This window comes from Selaginella moellendorffii, unplaced genomic scaffold (genome assembly GCF_000143415.4).
Source record: "Selaginella moellendorffii unplaced genomic scaffold, v1.0 SELMOscaffold_71, whole genome shotgun sequence".
NCBI lineage: Eukaryota > Viridiplantae > Streptophyta > Lycopodiopsida > Selaginellales > Selaginellaceae > Selaginella > Selaginella moellendorffii.
Window position 1 is genome coordinate 285,494 of NW_003314332.1, and position 14,358 is coordinate 299,851.

Sequence of the window (14,358 nt, forward strand, 5' to 3'; positions counted from 1 at the left end):
CAGACCACATGCTAGTGACAAGATTAAAGCCATAGTAAGGAACAAAGAGTGTGCAAGCAAGTCCAAGACCAAAAGCCAAGTTTTGGGTAGTTGATTGATGAGTTTTTCATATGCTTTTCTCATCACCTCTCCATGCTCATCATCTCAGAATAGCTAAGCATGATTCATAGATTCAGGCTTGGACCAGCCGCTTGGAGTATCAGAGGTAGAGATGATATGACATGTAGTTATGCCCATGTGGCAGTAGTTCTATGTATATGTACCATCCATATACAATTGAATACATAGAGAGAAAGTTCTTCCTCCTTGTGTGCGTCTCTCCGCTTCTAACAGATGCCATCATGTGCAGCATTGGTCCTGCATCCGAGAAATGCCAGGCAATCCAGGCATTGTATTTCCTTTAGACCATGGCATACGATGCTGAAGCTCTTGCTACAGCAAACATTCGATTGCCTAAGGAGTTTTTATCTCTAATTGTCAATTGTAATGTCCCTGATAGGTGTCTCCATTCCCTGACAAATGACGGTAAGATCCGGCAGGTCATTTTCTTAAAAACAGATGGAAGAAAAGCTGAAGCATTGGTAAACAGAGACTACTTGGCATTTCCACTAATTTTCAGTGGTTTTAGCAGCCAGCAGAGGTGTCAAACTTGCACTACCAACTTCCAAATTTTCTGTGCTCACAGACGAAGATCGAGGCCGTCACAACCTGTGATTGCAAGGTAACAAGTATCCTTTTTGGAATTCTTCAAAATCGGGACAGGAAGTCGTGGATAGGATTTGAGAAGTTCTAGTTTCTTCTCGACAAGTATGGTGAAAATCAAAATGCGCTTTTATGCTCGAAAAGATGCTTCTAGAGAAGCCCCATAGCTGGTTCACTACTCTGGTTAGGCCTTTGTAACATGTTGGGGAGCTTGGATGTTGTATATCCGTAGCTTTCAGTCCCAACCAGCGAACACCTTGTTCCTACAGCAACATATATGTGGCACCTCTTACATTCTATTTCGTTTCACTGGTTTATGGACCGCATGAGAATCTCACACTCTGCGATGGTGTCACCTGCCCCAAATCACAGACGGTCACATTCGATTGAACTCTGCGTGCAGTGCCAAGACAATCGGGCAGATCATAGAAAAATGCGGCTTGACCCAAGTATGTGAAGCGATAGAAGAGTGGAGTGGCCACACATATCGAGGTGCAAGGATTGGGCTGGGCCGTGTAACTCACTCCTGGGTCTTGGCAACCTGGGAGCATGTAAACATCGAGCTTGCTGTTCCCATCAACTTGAGTGATTAAGATTGCTCCCATTGTAATCACTGCCATGATCTTCAAGAGCTTGAGTGCCTGATCAGAGATGTTATTTAGGTAATACTTTGCAAGGTGTAGCCAAACCATTTCTCCAAGGATGGATTGCAATTGACGAACTAGTGTTCTCTTTCTATAGGAGTTGAAGTGCTCGTATGTCGCAGGGTAATTCATTATAATTTATAACAATTGGATGCATGATCTAATTCGTGCTCCGCGAGGATGTTTTGTTTTTTGTAAAGTCTGTTCAGCTATACACCAGACTACTGTATAGTGTGGTGTAAGTAATATGAGAAAAAAAATCCTTGCGGAGCGCGTGACGATCGTGCATCCAAATTGCCATAAATTATACTTGAGAAACTAATCCTCGCGACCCACGAGCACTTCAAACTCTTATGAAGAAGACAACACTAGTTCAACTCCTCATCCTAGCTTTCCAGAAGCCTGTTGCTAAGGAGCAATGGTTCATAGAAGCATTAATTCATCCATTCTCAAGCCTTTTTGTTAAACACAGGAAGTTCAGTTCTCGCGTCATCAAGGGAACAGTAGCCTGGATGTTTATCTACTGGGTTGCCAGGATCCTGGAGTAAGCTGCGGGGCAGGAACACCAGCCCTACATGCTCCAATTTGTGCATGCCTGCCATTTCTGCTGGCTATAGATTCACGTTTGATGGACAGTTCGGTCTCCTCTTCAGCCAGCCCAACTGCATGGGCTCAACTACGCGCTTGACTTCCACCCAAGAAGTTTGTGCAGTGGGGAGCTCTAGCCCAATCAAGTCATTCAAGTTTGTGTGTTAGTCTTTATTCTTTATGAGAGAGTATGCTCAAAACATTTCTTTGTTGTGATCTATCTTTAGTTTTGCAACAAATGTGACATTGTTGCATTCTTGTGAAAGAGCTCCAGACCAACTCTCCATGCTCTATGTAGCCTTAGATCATTTTAGTGCACGCATAATAATGTTGTAGTTGGTGATGTCAAAAACTCTTTAGTCGCAAGCTGCTTGTTGAGTCAAGCTTTCCTAACCAAGTATGAGAATGGAACCATTTCATGGAAGATTCGGCGCCAAAAAGTTGTTTCCCGTGAGTTTACAGTCCGAACAAAGACGAGCAACGGTGACTTCAGGAGATGAGATACCTCACAGTCATAGAGAGTCATGATCGTAGAGGTTATCACTCTCCAGTCGCGAGAATCGCATTATTACAGAACACGACGGGAATCCTGGATCCCGCTAACAAGATATATGTGCCACGACTGTTCCTTATATTCTATTTCGTTTCACTGCTTCATGGGCTGCATGTGAATCTCACACTCTGCAATGGTCTCACCTGCGCCGCATCACAGAGTGACACATTCGATCGAACTGTGGTTGGAGTGCCAGAACAATTGGGCAGGTCATAGAAAAGTGCAGCTTGGCCCAAGTATGTGAAGCGATAGAAGAGTGGAGTGGCCACACATACCGCCGTGCAAGGATTGGGCTGGGCCGTGTAGCTCACTCCTGGGTCTTGGCAACCCGGGAGCACGTAAACATCGAGCTTGCTGTTTCCATCAACATGAGTAATTGAGATAGCTTCCATTGTAATCACCACCAACACTGCTGCCATGATCTTCAAGAGCTTGAGTGCCTGATAAAAGGCAAAGAGACTTTAATAGGTTTAGTACTTTGCAAAGTGTAAGCCAGACCATTTCTCCAAGGATGAACTATAATTGAAGAACGGGACTTCTCTTTTTATATGAGGTCGTCGTGCAGTGCAGTGCAGCACACGCACTCGAGGATTATAAAATTACACCACACGCTACATACACGTATAATGAGTTGGACACGCTAAGCACAAAATAGAAAATAATCCTCGCGAAACGCATGTTCTTCTGCAAGACCCAGCTAGATCATGATCATGGATCCAAATTGATATAAATTATAATCATCCACGCAACCCACGAGCACTTCAACCTCCTATAAAAAGGGAACACTGGTTCTTCAACTCCCATCCTATTCAAGCATTGTGTTACTGAGGAGCAATGGTTCATAGAATTGTTTCTTTGATTCATCTGTTGTCAAGCTAAGCGTTTTCCAATTTTTATGTGCAGGAAGTAGTTCCTCTCTGCAAGTTGTCGCTGCTGCTGTCTATGATAGTCGCTTTGCTCATATGCATTGAAGGAAACAGTACCCTGGATGTTTATCTACTGGGTTGCCAGGATCCAGGAGTAAGCTTCAGAGCAGGAACACCAGGTCCTACATGCTCCAATTTGTGCGTGCCTGCCATTCCGGCTGGTTATAGATTCACGTTTGATGGACAGTTTGGTTTCCTCTTTAGCCAGCCCAACTGCATGGGCTCAACTACACGCTTGAATTCCAGCCAGGAAGTTTGTGCAGTGGGGAGCTCCAGCCCAATCAAGTCTTTCAAGTTTGTATGTGCCTAGACAAGCTCAGCATGGCATTGGGATTTTAAATTTTAACTATTCTTCACATAAATATTTGTAAGGAAGTACAGTCAGATTCCCTTCTGCATGATTGGTACAGTAAGTCAATAGTACAATCCTACTATTCTTAACCTTGTGGCTAATACAGACAAACTCCACAGTTGGGGTATGTATTATAACTCAACTATCCAGCAAAGGTCTCAACCATAACTCCTAAGTGAAACTCCATAAGCACAAATGCCCAACACTATTGCTGGAGCCACTTGCTATGCTCTAAAGCATGCAAACACCCATCACTCCAATGTCCAAGCTAGTGCTCTATTGTGAAATGCTCTAGTGAGACATGAGGTGGAGTGAACTTTACAGACAATAGAATATTCTTAGAATATTCTTATGGTTTATCCTCTCCTTTATGACCTAGCCACAGATAGAAGTCTCAAGAAGCAAAATAAACCTCACATGAAAAGAGTCCAAGGTAATATAGCCATGGAGAAAAGATGTGCAAATGATAATATCAATATTGCAACAAAAAACCATGAAATAAAGAAAGTAATACATTCTCACATAACAATGCAATCATGAAAACAAGAGAATGAGAATAGAATAAATAGCTAAAATTATATAGAAATATGGCTATAAAATTTAATTCTCCCCTTTTTTAGGAATGTTATTCACAAAACTTTAAAACACTCTCTTCATATCATCCTTAGTTTCCCATGTAGGTTTGTTCATGGAATAACCATTTTATTGAACTAATAACTTGACCAGCCTTCTTAACATCAATCTTTGGGATTTAAATGATGGACTGATCCAAAGTGTAAATATGTTTTAAGTTTGCTCAAATAGAACATTAGATGAATCCTTTGAACTAGTTGGTAAATCCAAAGTGTAATCAAGAACCCCCACACATTATAAAACTGTCCAAGACCCATAATATAAAGATAACTTAGCACCTCCTTTTAGAGATTGTTATGCATTGGACAACTTAAACCCTAAACCTTGTTATCAACTTTGTACTCCTAATGATAATGATGCTTATCAACCAATCAATTTTGAGCTTTCCTCATATTTAGCTTTGCCAACTTAAGTTTGTTTTACATATCTTCTAAGAAATCATAAGTATGAGGTACTTAAACCAAAGCCAAACTCAAACTCACAAAAGACATAGACTCATAGCCATGCATTACCATAAATAGATATTAGCATATCCAATTGATGAGCACTATTGTGAGTAAACTGAAGCAAAGGCAAGCACTTCTCCTATACTCCCTGTTGAGTCAAGTTTCCCATAAAAGACCTCAATATATCTTCTAACATTTAATTCATATACTTTGTTTGCCCATTTGATTGTGGATGCTTACCATTACTCATGCTCAACTTAGTCTTTAGCTTCTCAAATACCGTTTACCAAAACTTGGATATGAACTTAGGATCCCAATCACTCACAGTGTCATCTGGCAAACTATAAAGACTGAATAACCAGTCTACAAAAAACTGAACAAGTTTAGAAGCCTTAATTGTCGGTTTCATTATGAAGAAGTGAGCCATCTTCGTCAAACGATCCACAACTCTCCTCTTCACAAATCTTTATCTCAAGTGAAACTCTTAACTATCTATAAATCCTTAGTAAAACTCCATAAGCATAATTTCTTTTGTACCATTTGCTTCTATGGTGACTCCACTAAAAAGCTTGGAGCTACCTATTATGCTCCAAATCATGCAAAACATGCTCTGAAACACCAACCAATCCAATGTCATTTGGCGTCAAGTTGGTGCTCTTCCATGAAACACTCCAATGCATAGTGAGATGTGAGGTGTGAGCTAAAGCACACTACATTGCCTCCCACACAAAGCATGTGTGCTGGCTCCCTTCAAACATATCCTAGTCTTCATGGAATACAATATAGTGTAGTGACAAGCAAAAGGCTAGGGAGCCTCTTCAGATATCCTCAACATGAGCACTAAAAAATCAGCCCCTCTAAATTCTGCAAAACCAATCTAAAGCCAATATCAAGTATAATCTTCCATAAAATTGAGTGTTAAATACTTATTTTTAAGTCCTCTAGCAAGTAGACAACTCCTAAATAGTGCTCTACAGGCTACAATGAAACCTTAGCCACTATTCTCCACCAACTAATAATCTAGAGAAGGGCCTCCAAATGTATAGAGGTATGGTTAACCAATTTGAGACATTATTTGGCTCTTTATTAGGCTTTGTTCCATATTTGGAATTGGTTTAGGCCTAAACTTTATACTACTTATATTTTTGCATTATACTATTAGCATGCTACAATTGCACTAGACTTCATTTGGCTTTGTTTTATGTATTAGTTTTGGTGTTGGGATGCTGAATGCTTTAGGGTATCACTTTGTGTTGGTTGTATGCTTAAGAGTTGTTCCATACTCCAATTTTTTACCCTTTGATTATATTCTTGGGAGTTTGGTTTTATCCCTTCATATGCATTATATGGCATATCAATTCCACCTATATCGATATTGTTTAGTTGCATTTAATCTATGATGTTTATTTGTATTGAGCATTAGATATGATGATTCACTCTTTGATAATGTTATATGTAATTGAATATTAAATATTATTGTATTATGTAATTGAATATTATTAAAAGATTGGTCTTAAATACTAAATATAGTATTTTCAACCTTTGTTAGCTTAGTTATTAAAAGGTTTTGAGTGGTGATTACTCTTGTTTTCTTCTAGCTTTATTCTAATGTTGATAATATTGAAGTGATGCTTTAACATTGATATTATTAAAGTTAAGATTAGAGTGAAATGAAATGTTTCTCTATTAGCATATTGAGGAAGTTTGATTTTTCCATTTGAGGTAATTCAGATGGTTGGTTATGGATGTGTTGAGGAGGATATTATGAGTTATGTTATGATTCTTTTCTGAGCATTAAAATTAGCCAGTGTGAGATTTGTGATTGATGTTCTATAGAACTTGGCTATATACTTCTTCAAGCTTTTGGTTCTTGAATTCTTATGCTTATTATTCTATTTTCTAGAAGTTGTTGGAAAAGGTATTTTGATTTTTTGGTTCCAATATTTAGCTTAGTTTTCACATCTTACAATCATTAGTGATGATTGACCATTATTTGGGTCTTTATTATTATTTTTAAATTGGTCTCTTGGTTTAATATATCGATAAAATATTGCTAATACTTGCTTGATGTAGCACACATGATTTTTACCTTTTACCCTATAGTGGTTTACTATAGGATAACTATGGTGTGGAACCTTAACCCTTGGATACATTGGCCAAGAGAAATGGAGTGGAACCTAAATTTAGAGCCTTTAGCCACTAAATGAAGAGATAGAGCCGAACTCCCAAATATAAAGCTAAGGAGCATAAGAAACAAGAGCATGGAACAACTCTCGAGTATACAATCCAATGAGCAAAGGGATAAGAGAATGGAGTGAATCCCGAGTATACAATCTAAAGAACGAAGGGACAAAAGCAAGAAGTGATGTTGGAGTAATCCTAGAACTTTCAACATCCCAATATTAGGGCCAATATGCAAAATGGAGCCAAACAAAGTTTACCACTATTTTAGCATATTGGTGGCCTAACGCAAAGATATGGGTACTTCATTAAATAGCATGGTATAAAGTTTAGGATTAGACCCAACCAAAAACAAAACAATAAGTGATACAACCTAGTAGAGCTAAATTAATATCTTAGGTGGTTAACCATGCAATTCAACTACATCCTTATTATATATTTGGAACCCCCACAACACTCCCCCTCCCCCTCCTTGAGGAATGAATGCTTTGGGCTTTCATTTTAGTATCAAGAGTTAGTCTCTGGGAGATGTTTGAAATTTACTAAATATAGAATAGCGTTAAATTGTGAATTGGGACATGTGAACAATATTATAGAGTTCAAGACACTTTCTACATTCCATAGATATGCATTTTGAGTATATCTACACACTTACTATAAATAGTATATGGATCTGAAACACAACCAACACATGGGGCATGATACCAAAAGGGTGTCTTAGCAAATATAGTAAGCTATTATATAGTGATATTGAGGGACTACATTTAATACTTAAGGTTTATTATCACTAGCAAATGCAAGATACAATGAGATAAGAACTTCTTACTAGACTAAGTATGCTTAAGTAATAGCACATAAAAATTCTATCTTTATACTCATCCAGTTTCAATAACTCCACTAACACAAGAGGGGTTGATAAAGAGATTCAACTATACCGATCTTCTGCCATTATGGTAGTAAGGAAAGATTGTCTATAAAGATTGGTTGACAAGTATTTTTTGATAATTGAAGTCACATTTGTGATATTTGAGCACTTTTAGTTCCTTAGTATTATTGATTGAGATCTATTTAAATTAATTGATGTGATAGTTAGCATGAATTAGTGTTTATTAGCCATTATGATATTCATTTCAAATGTATTGATTATTGTTATAGTTGATTATGATATATTGGGATGTAATTTCCTTAGAGTGATATATTCATGAGTCCTGTTAGGTGATAATACCTTCTATCCATTGAATTGTTTTTTATAAGCTGTTTTATATATTATCTATGATATTTAGTAGTTAAGTTTTATCATTAAATTTACTTTGTGATATACTTGCTATTGAATTCTTGAGATTTAATCCTATGTCTTTAAGCTCTAATAATCTTGGTGTTTTTTATACTATACTTATTTATTAACTGATACTTTAATTGCAATACTTTTGTATTTTAATTTAAGATTTGTTCATTAATAATTTAATGTCTGTAAGATATCTTAGTTTATGACTTTGATATTGTCCATCATATTGATTTTGATATTTAGACCAATATAGACATATTGGATTCAACACTCTATGTGTATGGTGAAATTTTTAATTATGATATAGCTAATTACATAACCTGTCTTGCATCCTAAACTCTAAAACCATTATACATCTTTCATCTTTTAAAGCATCCACTGATGAAGGATTCATTGTAATACTGCAATATAGATGGATAGTTGTATCATGTAAAATAAACAATCTATACAAAAGGACTAGTAGATTGAGTGTGGGATTGCAATATAAGTGGATAATTGGTCATAGGTAAATTAAGATTTAGAACTTGCATAACTGCTACAACTTATTGATGGGAGTGCACTTTTGTTTAGTGTTGCTGAACATGCTTATGAAGCAATAAAAAGCAAAAATATCAAAATTCTAAAGAATATCCTTCAAAATGGTTGAAAATTAGGAAATATGTGTCCTAATAAAAAGAGATTTGATTCTTGGTGCTAAATAATTTATTAGAGTTACGAGTGAAATGTTATATTAGTATTGTGACCATGGGTATTGAAAGTGACTTGTTGACAAATCTTTTTAGATATTCTTTTTTACAGCTATGATGGTAGGAGATTGGTATTACTAGTTCCCTTTATTAGTCTCCACCCCTGCTAATTGAGAAACCTATGTTTATAGCATTGATATTGTAGCATGGATACATACCCAAAATAAATATACATGAATATAAATTCATCTTTTGTTTTCTCTTATGTGTGGGAGTAATGTTTTTTCTAGTTCTCAACCCTTTTAAGGAGAGTGATCATGTTCTTTAGAATTTCAATGTTTTTATTGTTTGAGTGCTTTAAAAACATGTTGAGCAACACTGATAAAAAACACACCACCATTAACAAGTTGCAGCAATTGTGCCAAGGCTCTAAATTTACATTTGCCTATGCATTTGACTTTTCTATGGTCTCTATTAATATTTCATGGTGCAATACATATTTAATAGGATAATACATAACACCTTTTAGTTTCAGGCCAAAGGTTGGTATATGAGGATATGCGCTCTAGGTTTTATAATTTTCTTAACCAAGTTAAACTTTATATCACCATATACTTTAGCCAATATTTTACACCAATATTCTACTTTTACTTGTTATGTGGGACTAATTCAATCTTTTTCTTACTAGGATACCTTTTTTGCTTTTCTTTTTAGTCTCCTGCCCTTTATGAGAAATTGCAAATATTACTTAGTTAATAACCACTCAAAAAGAGAAAAAATGATCATCTAATGGCACCAAGGAAAAAAATAAATAGTTATAAAATCACACCTTGGAATCAATATCAATCTCAACCTTTTTACATTTAATCTTATATAAGCTCAATTATATTTGAATGGGTGCATAAAGCCAATTGGGTTTTATGTGTAGGTATACCTTTATTTTTGTACCAATAATAATATATGCTACATGTTCAAAAAATGTTTTTTCTTTTTTTCTTTTGCAGATAAAGGAGTTGGCGGATCTTCACATTATCCACTAAGACATCAAATCTTCAATAGAAATAAAATATATCAATAATTAGTGTATCCAAGTTATGGTTTCTGTAATGAATAGTATTCATCTATAAACATTCTCACACAGGGTAAATATGGATAGATTGCTGAAAACTAATGATAAGTGAAAAAATAACTCACTATTACATATTGAGAAAATGATACAAACCAGCAATGATTCAAAAGGGCATTAATAGGAAAAAGTGGTAGAAGTAATTCTTAAAGAAAACCTAGGGGTAAAACATGATATCAAGGGGCTAACAAATGATGTTAACGGTCTTCTCTCGTATAGGAGGGGAGAGTGGAAACAACTTAGAAGATGGTGCTCAAGGCTCTTGAGTGAAAAAAAAAATCTAAGTATACTTTCCCATGGTAGAGGGTGTTACAGAATTGTATTTGAGACAAAGGAGGTCAGTTAAAGAGTAGAAGACCTCTATGGGATGATTGATGATAACTATTTTTACACTAATTACCACATGCTACATGGTTAAAGAATATTTTTGCTTTTTTCTTTCACAAATAAATGAGCTAGCAGATCCTCACATTATCCATTGAGGCATCAAATCATCAATAACAACAAAACATAATAATAATTAATTCATCACAATGATAGTTTTTGTAGTGAATAGTTTTCACCTATAAACATCCTCACTCAGAGAAAATATAGATGGATTGCTAATAATATGCTAAAGCAAGGGATGGCCATAAAAAATCTACTTCCCCACGGTAGAGGGTGTTACACCATTGTCTTTGAGACAAGAGAGGTGTACCAAAAAGCAAAACACCTCTATGGGATGATTGATAATGGTTGAGTGGTTTTATTTCACCCATGGGTGTCAAGATTCATGGCAAAATATCAAACCCATTTGAAGGAAGGCTAATATAGCATTATGGAAGGTATTGATGGAAATGTAAGTCCAAAAAGTGGTGAAAGGAGTAATGGAGACCCATGTGGGCTAGATAGTGTTTGGCCTTGAAATGGTGGAAACCCACTCCATAATAACTTTTTGAACTACCAAAGGTGTAACACATTTGAATTTGGAGCCAAACTCTAAGCATGTTGCATTACGAAATGACAGTCTAGTACACTCTCAATCCCATGAGCACCAACTCCCCGTATCTAGCATCTGTATGCTAAATAATGTTAGATGTCTAACACGATTTCAGCATACTAGTGGTCTAACGCAAGGAAGAGGGTACCCCACTGACTAATTTAGACCCAAGCCAAACATAGAACAAGGAATGACACAACCTAGTGGAAGCTAAACTAATGTTTCAGGTGGTCGGCCATGCATTTTAACCACTATCCCTATTATACATTTGGAACCCTCTATAGAAATGGTGTTAGATTGCAAATCTAGGAGTAGGAACAACACCATAGGGTTCATAACACTCTTTACATTATGTCGATGGCAGATCTAGATATTTACCATAAATAATATATAGATTTGGAATGGAACTAGCATATAGGCCATGATAGCGATGGTGTTTAGTAGACACGGTAAGATATTATAAAATGATATTCTGGGATTAGATACAATATCATAGGGGTTCTTAATACTAGCAAATGTAAATCAATAACACAAGTTTCTCAAACCAGGCTATATATGCTCAGCAAGAAACATATAGGAGTTCCTACCTTATGTTTATCCAATTCAAGTGTATAGGTATTGATCAGTTTTTTAACTAGCTCAAGTAGGAACTATAAAAGGAACCAATTATATCAACCTTCTACCATCATGGCAGTAAGGAAAGAGTGTCTGTAAGGATTAGCTAACAAATATCTTTCAATACCTAAGTCACATTTGCAATAGAAAGAGGAAGAAAAAAATTGTGAACCTGAGCACCAAGCCAAACTTTGCACATCATGTTCTTGAAGCTTCCCTTTAGGCCTGAGAAGAGATCTACAGCACACATTTGAGGAACACCTTATAGAGGGAGAAAGTAATAGCTATCAACTTGTTAAAAATGGTGATCTAATGGATCTCCCCCAAGTGAAAATTGACTATGTCAAAGGTAGATGACTTGTTAATGCATAGAGGTAAATCTTGTAGAAATTCTCAATTTTGGAAACTACCATATTTGGATGGATTGAGCCATTTCAGAATGGACAGAATTCTCATCATACATGGTTCAAGTGTTCTTATGGATAAAGTACAAGGGCAAAATAACAATAATTTAGACAATCTCAATGGAGTGGAGGGCTAAACCTAGTACATATCCCTATGACTATAGTCTTAGTTGTCACTTGAAACTGTCATGGTCTCAGTTTCAATGACACTAATCAAAAGTGCAATCTATCAACAAGTTGTAGCAATTGGGCTCTAAATCTTAATTTTTCTTATGCATATGAGTTTTAGATGGTTGCTTCTGATATTTCATGGGACAATATATAAGACCAACAAGGTTTCTTGGTTCCAAGCAAAAGATTGGTATGCAAATACAATTTGAGGGCATGCAATGCAACTTTAGTAACTTTATCAACCAAGTTAATTTTTGAATTCTATTGGTACCTCTTAGAAGGTTATATTGACTGTAATATTTCTATAGTGTATGTGATTATAGAATGAAATTTGGATATATTATCACCATAAGTCTTTGAAACCTTAAAGGATATATAAGGATAAAATAACCACTAAAGGCTCTTTCATCACTTTTTCCAAGGGAGAGAGATAATATGCATTATATATAGTATTAGAGTAAATGGTATAAGTATTTATTTAAAAATAAGAGATACCTTTGAGCAAAGTATATTTCCACCTTTATAAATTAAAATTATACATATTGGATATTTATGAGTACATCCTTCATTTTGTAGAGTATCCATGGACGAAGGTATCTATTATGGGACTATGATACGAGTGAATAATTAGTTATTTCATATTATATAGATGATTTATATAATATAAGGATTGGGTAAATTCAATGCAAAAATGGAAGTGTTATTTCCACTTGGCTCAGTAAGGGTTATTAGTCAATGGTCAATAAGGACATTAACATCTCTAAAAGGGCGGTGAGTATAATATATATGATAATGGGATGAAATTTAAATATACTATCATTATGAATCCTTGGAGGATATATAGAGATAAAGTAATCACTAAAAGTTTTTTCATTAATTAATTACCCATTTTCCAATTGATTTAAAGGGAGGGAGATCAAATGCCCTACAATTTCCTCCCTTTAAATGGGTTTTATCTTTTGTTGTAAACCTTGACATTCATGGATGAAACAAAACCACTTAACAGCAACATACACAAAAAACCTAATTGGCTTTAGGCACCCATTCAAATATAATTAGATTTGTATTAGACTTAATAAGCTTTATATCACCTTCCAATATTATAAGATACCTTTTGTCCTTTTTTCCTTAGTCCCTTGCCCTTTTTGAGAAATACTTAATTAGTCACCAGTCAAAGAGAGAGAAATTAATCATGTAATGGCACTAAAAAAGAAAATAAATGATTATATAGAAAGTCATTAGTACTCATACTTAGCCCCCAAGCATTTTATATCAATCTCCATCTCCATCCCCAAGTTTTACCAATATTCCACTTTCACCTTCATATAACAATCTTTTTTCTGTTGGGGGTTTTAATGAAGTTGAACTAAAGTGTAAGTAACCAAAGAGAACAACTCGAGAGACGATCCATAAGGGTTCAAATATAAAGGGAAAGGGCCCATGAATAAGAGTGCACCTCGTTTTCTAATCGGTTAAAGGTCTTGGGATATTGAGTTTGAATAGTATTGGGCTAGGTGACCTCTCAGGAAGTCTAAATTCATGAACTTACATTTAGTATTAGAGAGGTCTTAGGTCCAACTTTATTGGTTGGCTAAAAGAATCACACCACATGTTGATTGACATTTGGCAGGTTGATTGACTGGGCTCGACCCGAGGGGTAGGATGTCAAGAGAGTGGGGCCCTTAAGAGAGCTGTAGCTCTCAGCTTCCGTTCACAAAAGCGTGAACTTGCAGGGAAGCATGGTAGATTATAAGCAACCAAAGAGAACAACTCAAGAGACGATCCATAAGAGTTCAAATATAAAGGGAAAGGGCCCATGAACAAGAGTGCACCATTTTTTCCAATTGGTTAAGTGTCTTGGGATACTTGGGGTTAAGTGTCCTTGGGTTTGAATAATACTCGGTTGGGTGTCGCAAATGTGACTTCGGGTATCGAAAGTTACTTGTCAGCTAGTTCTTTCGGATATTCTTTCCTTACTACCACAACGGCAGGAGGTCGGTATTGCTGGGCTCGTTATCAGTTCCCACTTGAGCTAGTTGAGAAACTAGTTATTGACCGTGTACTTAA

General features: G+C 36.0%; 2 long non-coding RNA genes across 2 annotated transcripts; one reads left to right on the forward strand and one right to left on the reverse strand.

The window, feature by feature from the left end:
- Positions 1-769: 769 nt before the first annotated feature.
- Positions 770-1,444, reverse strand: LOC112340851. Its single transcript, XR_002990316.1, has 2 exons — positions 1,392-1,444; positions 770-1,343 (listed from the first exon to the last, which is right to left on the reverse strand). It is a non-coding gene; the product is annotated as an uncharacterized LOC112340851 (long non-coding RNA).
- Positions 1,445-3,284: 1,840 nt separating this feature from the next.
- Positions 3,285-3,854, forward strand: LOC112340857. Its single transcript, XR_002990320.1, has 2 exons — positions 3,285-3,324; positions 3,391-3,854. It is a non-coding gene; the product is annotated as an uncharacterized LOC112340857 (long non-coding RNA).
- The last annotated feature ends 10,504 nt before the right edge of the window (positions 3,855-14,358 follow it).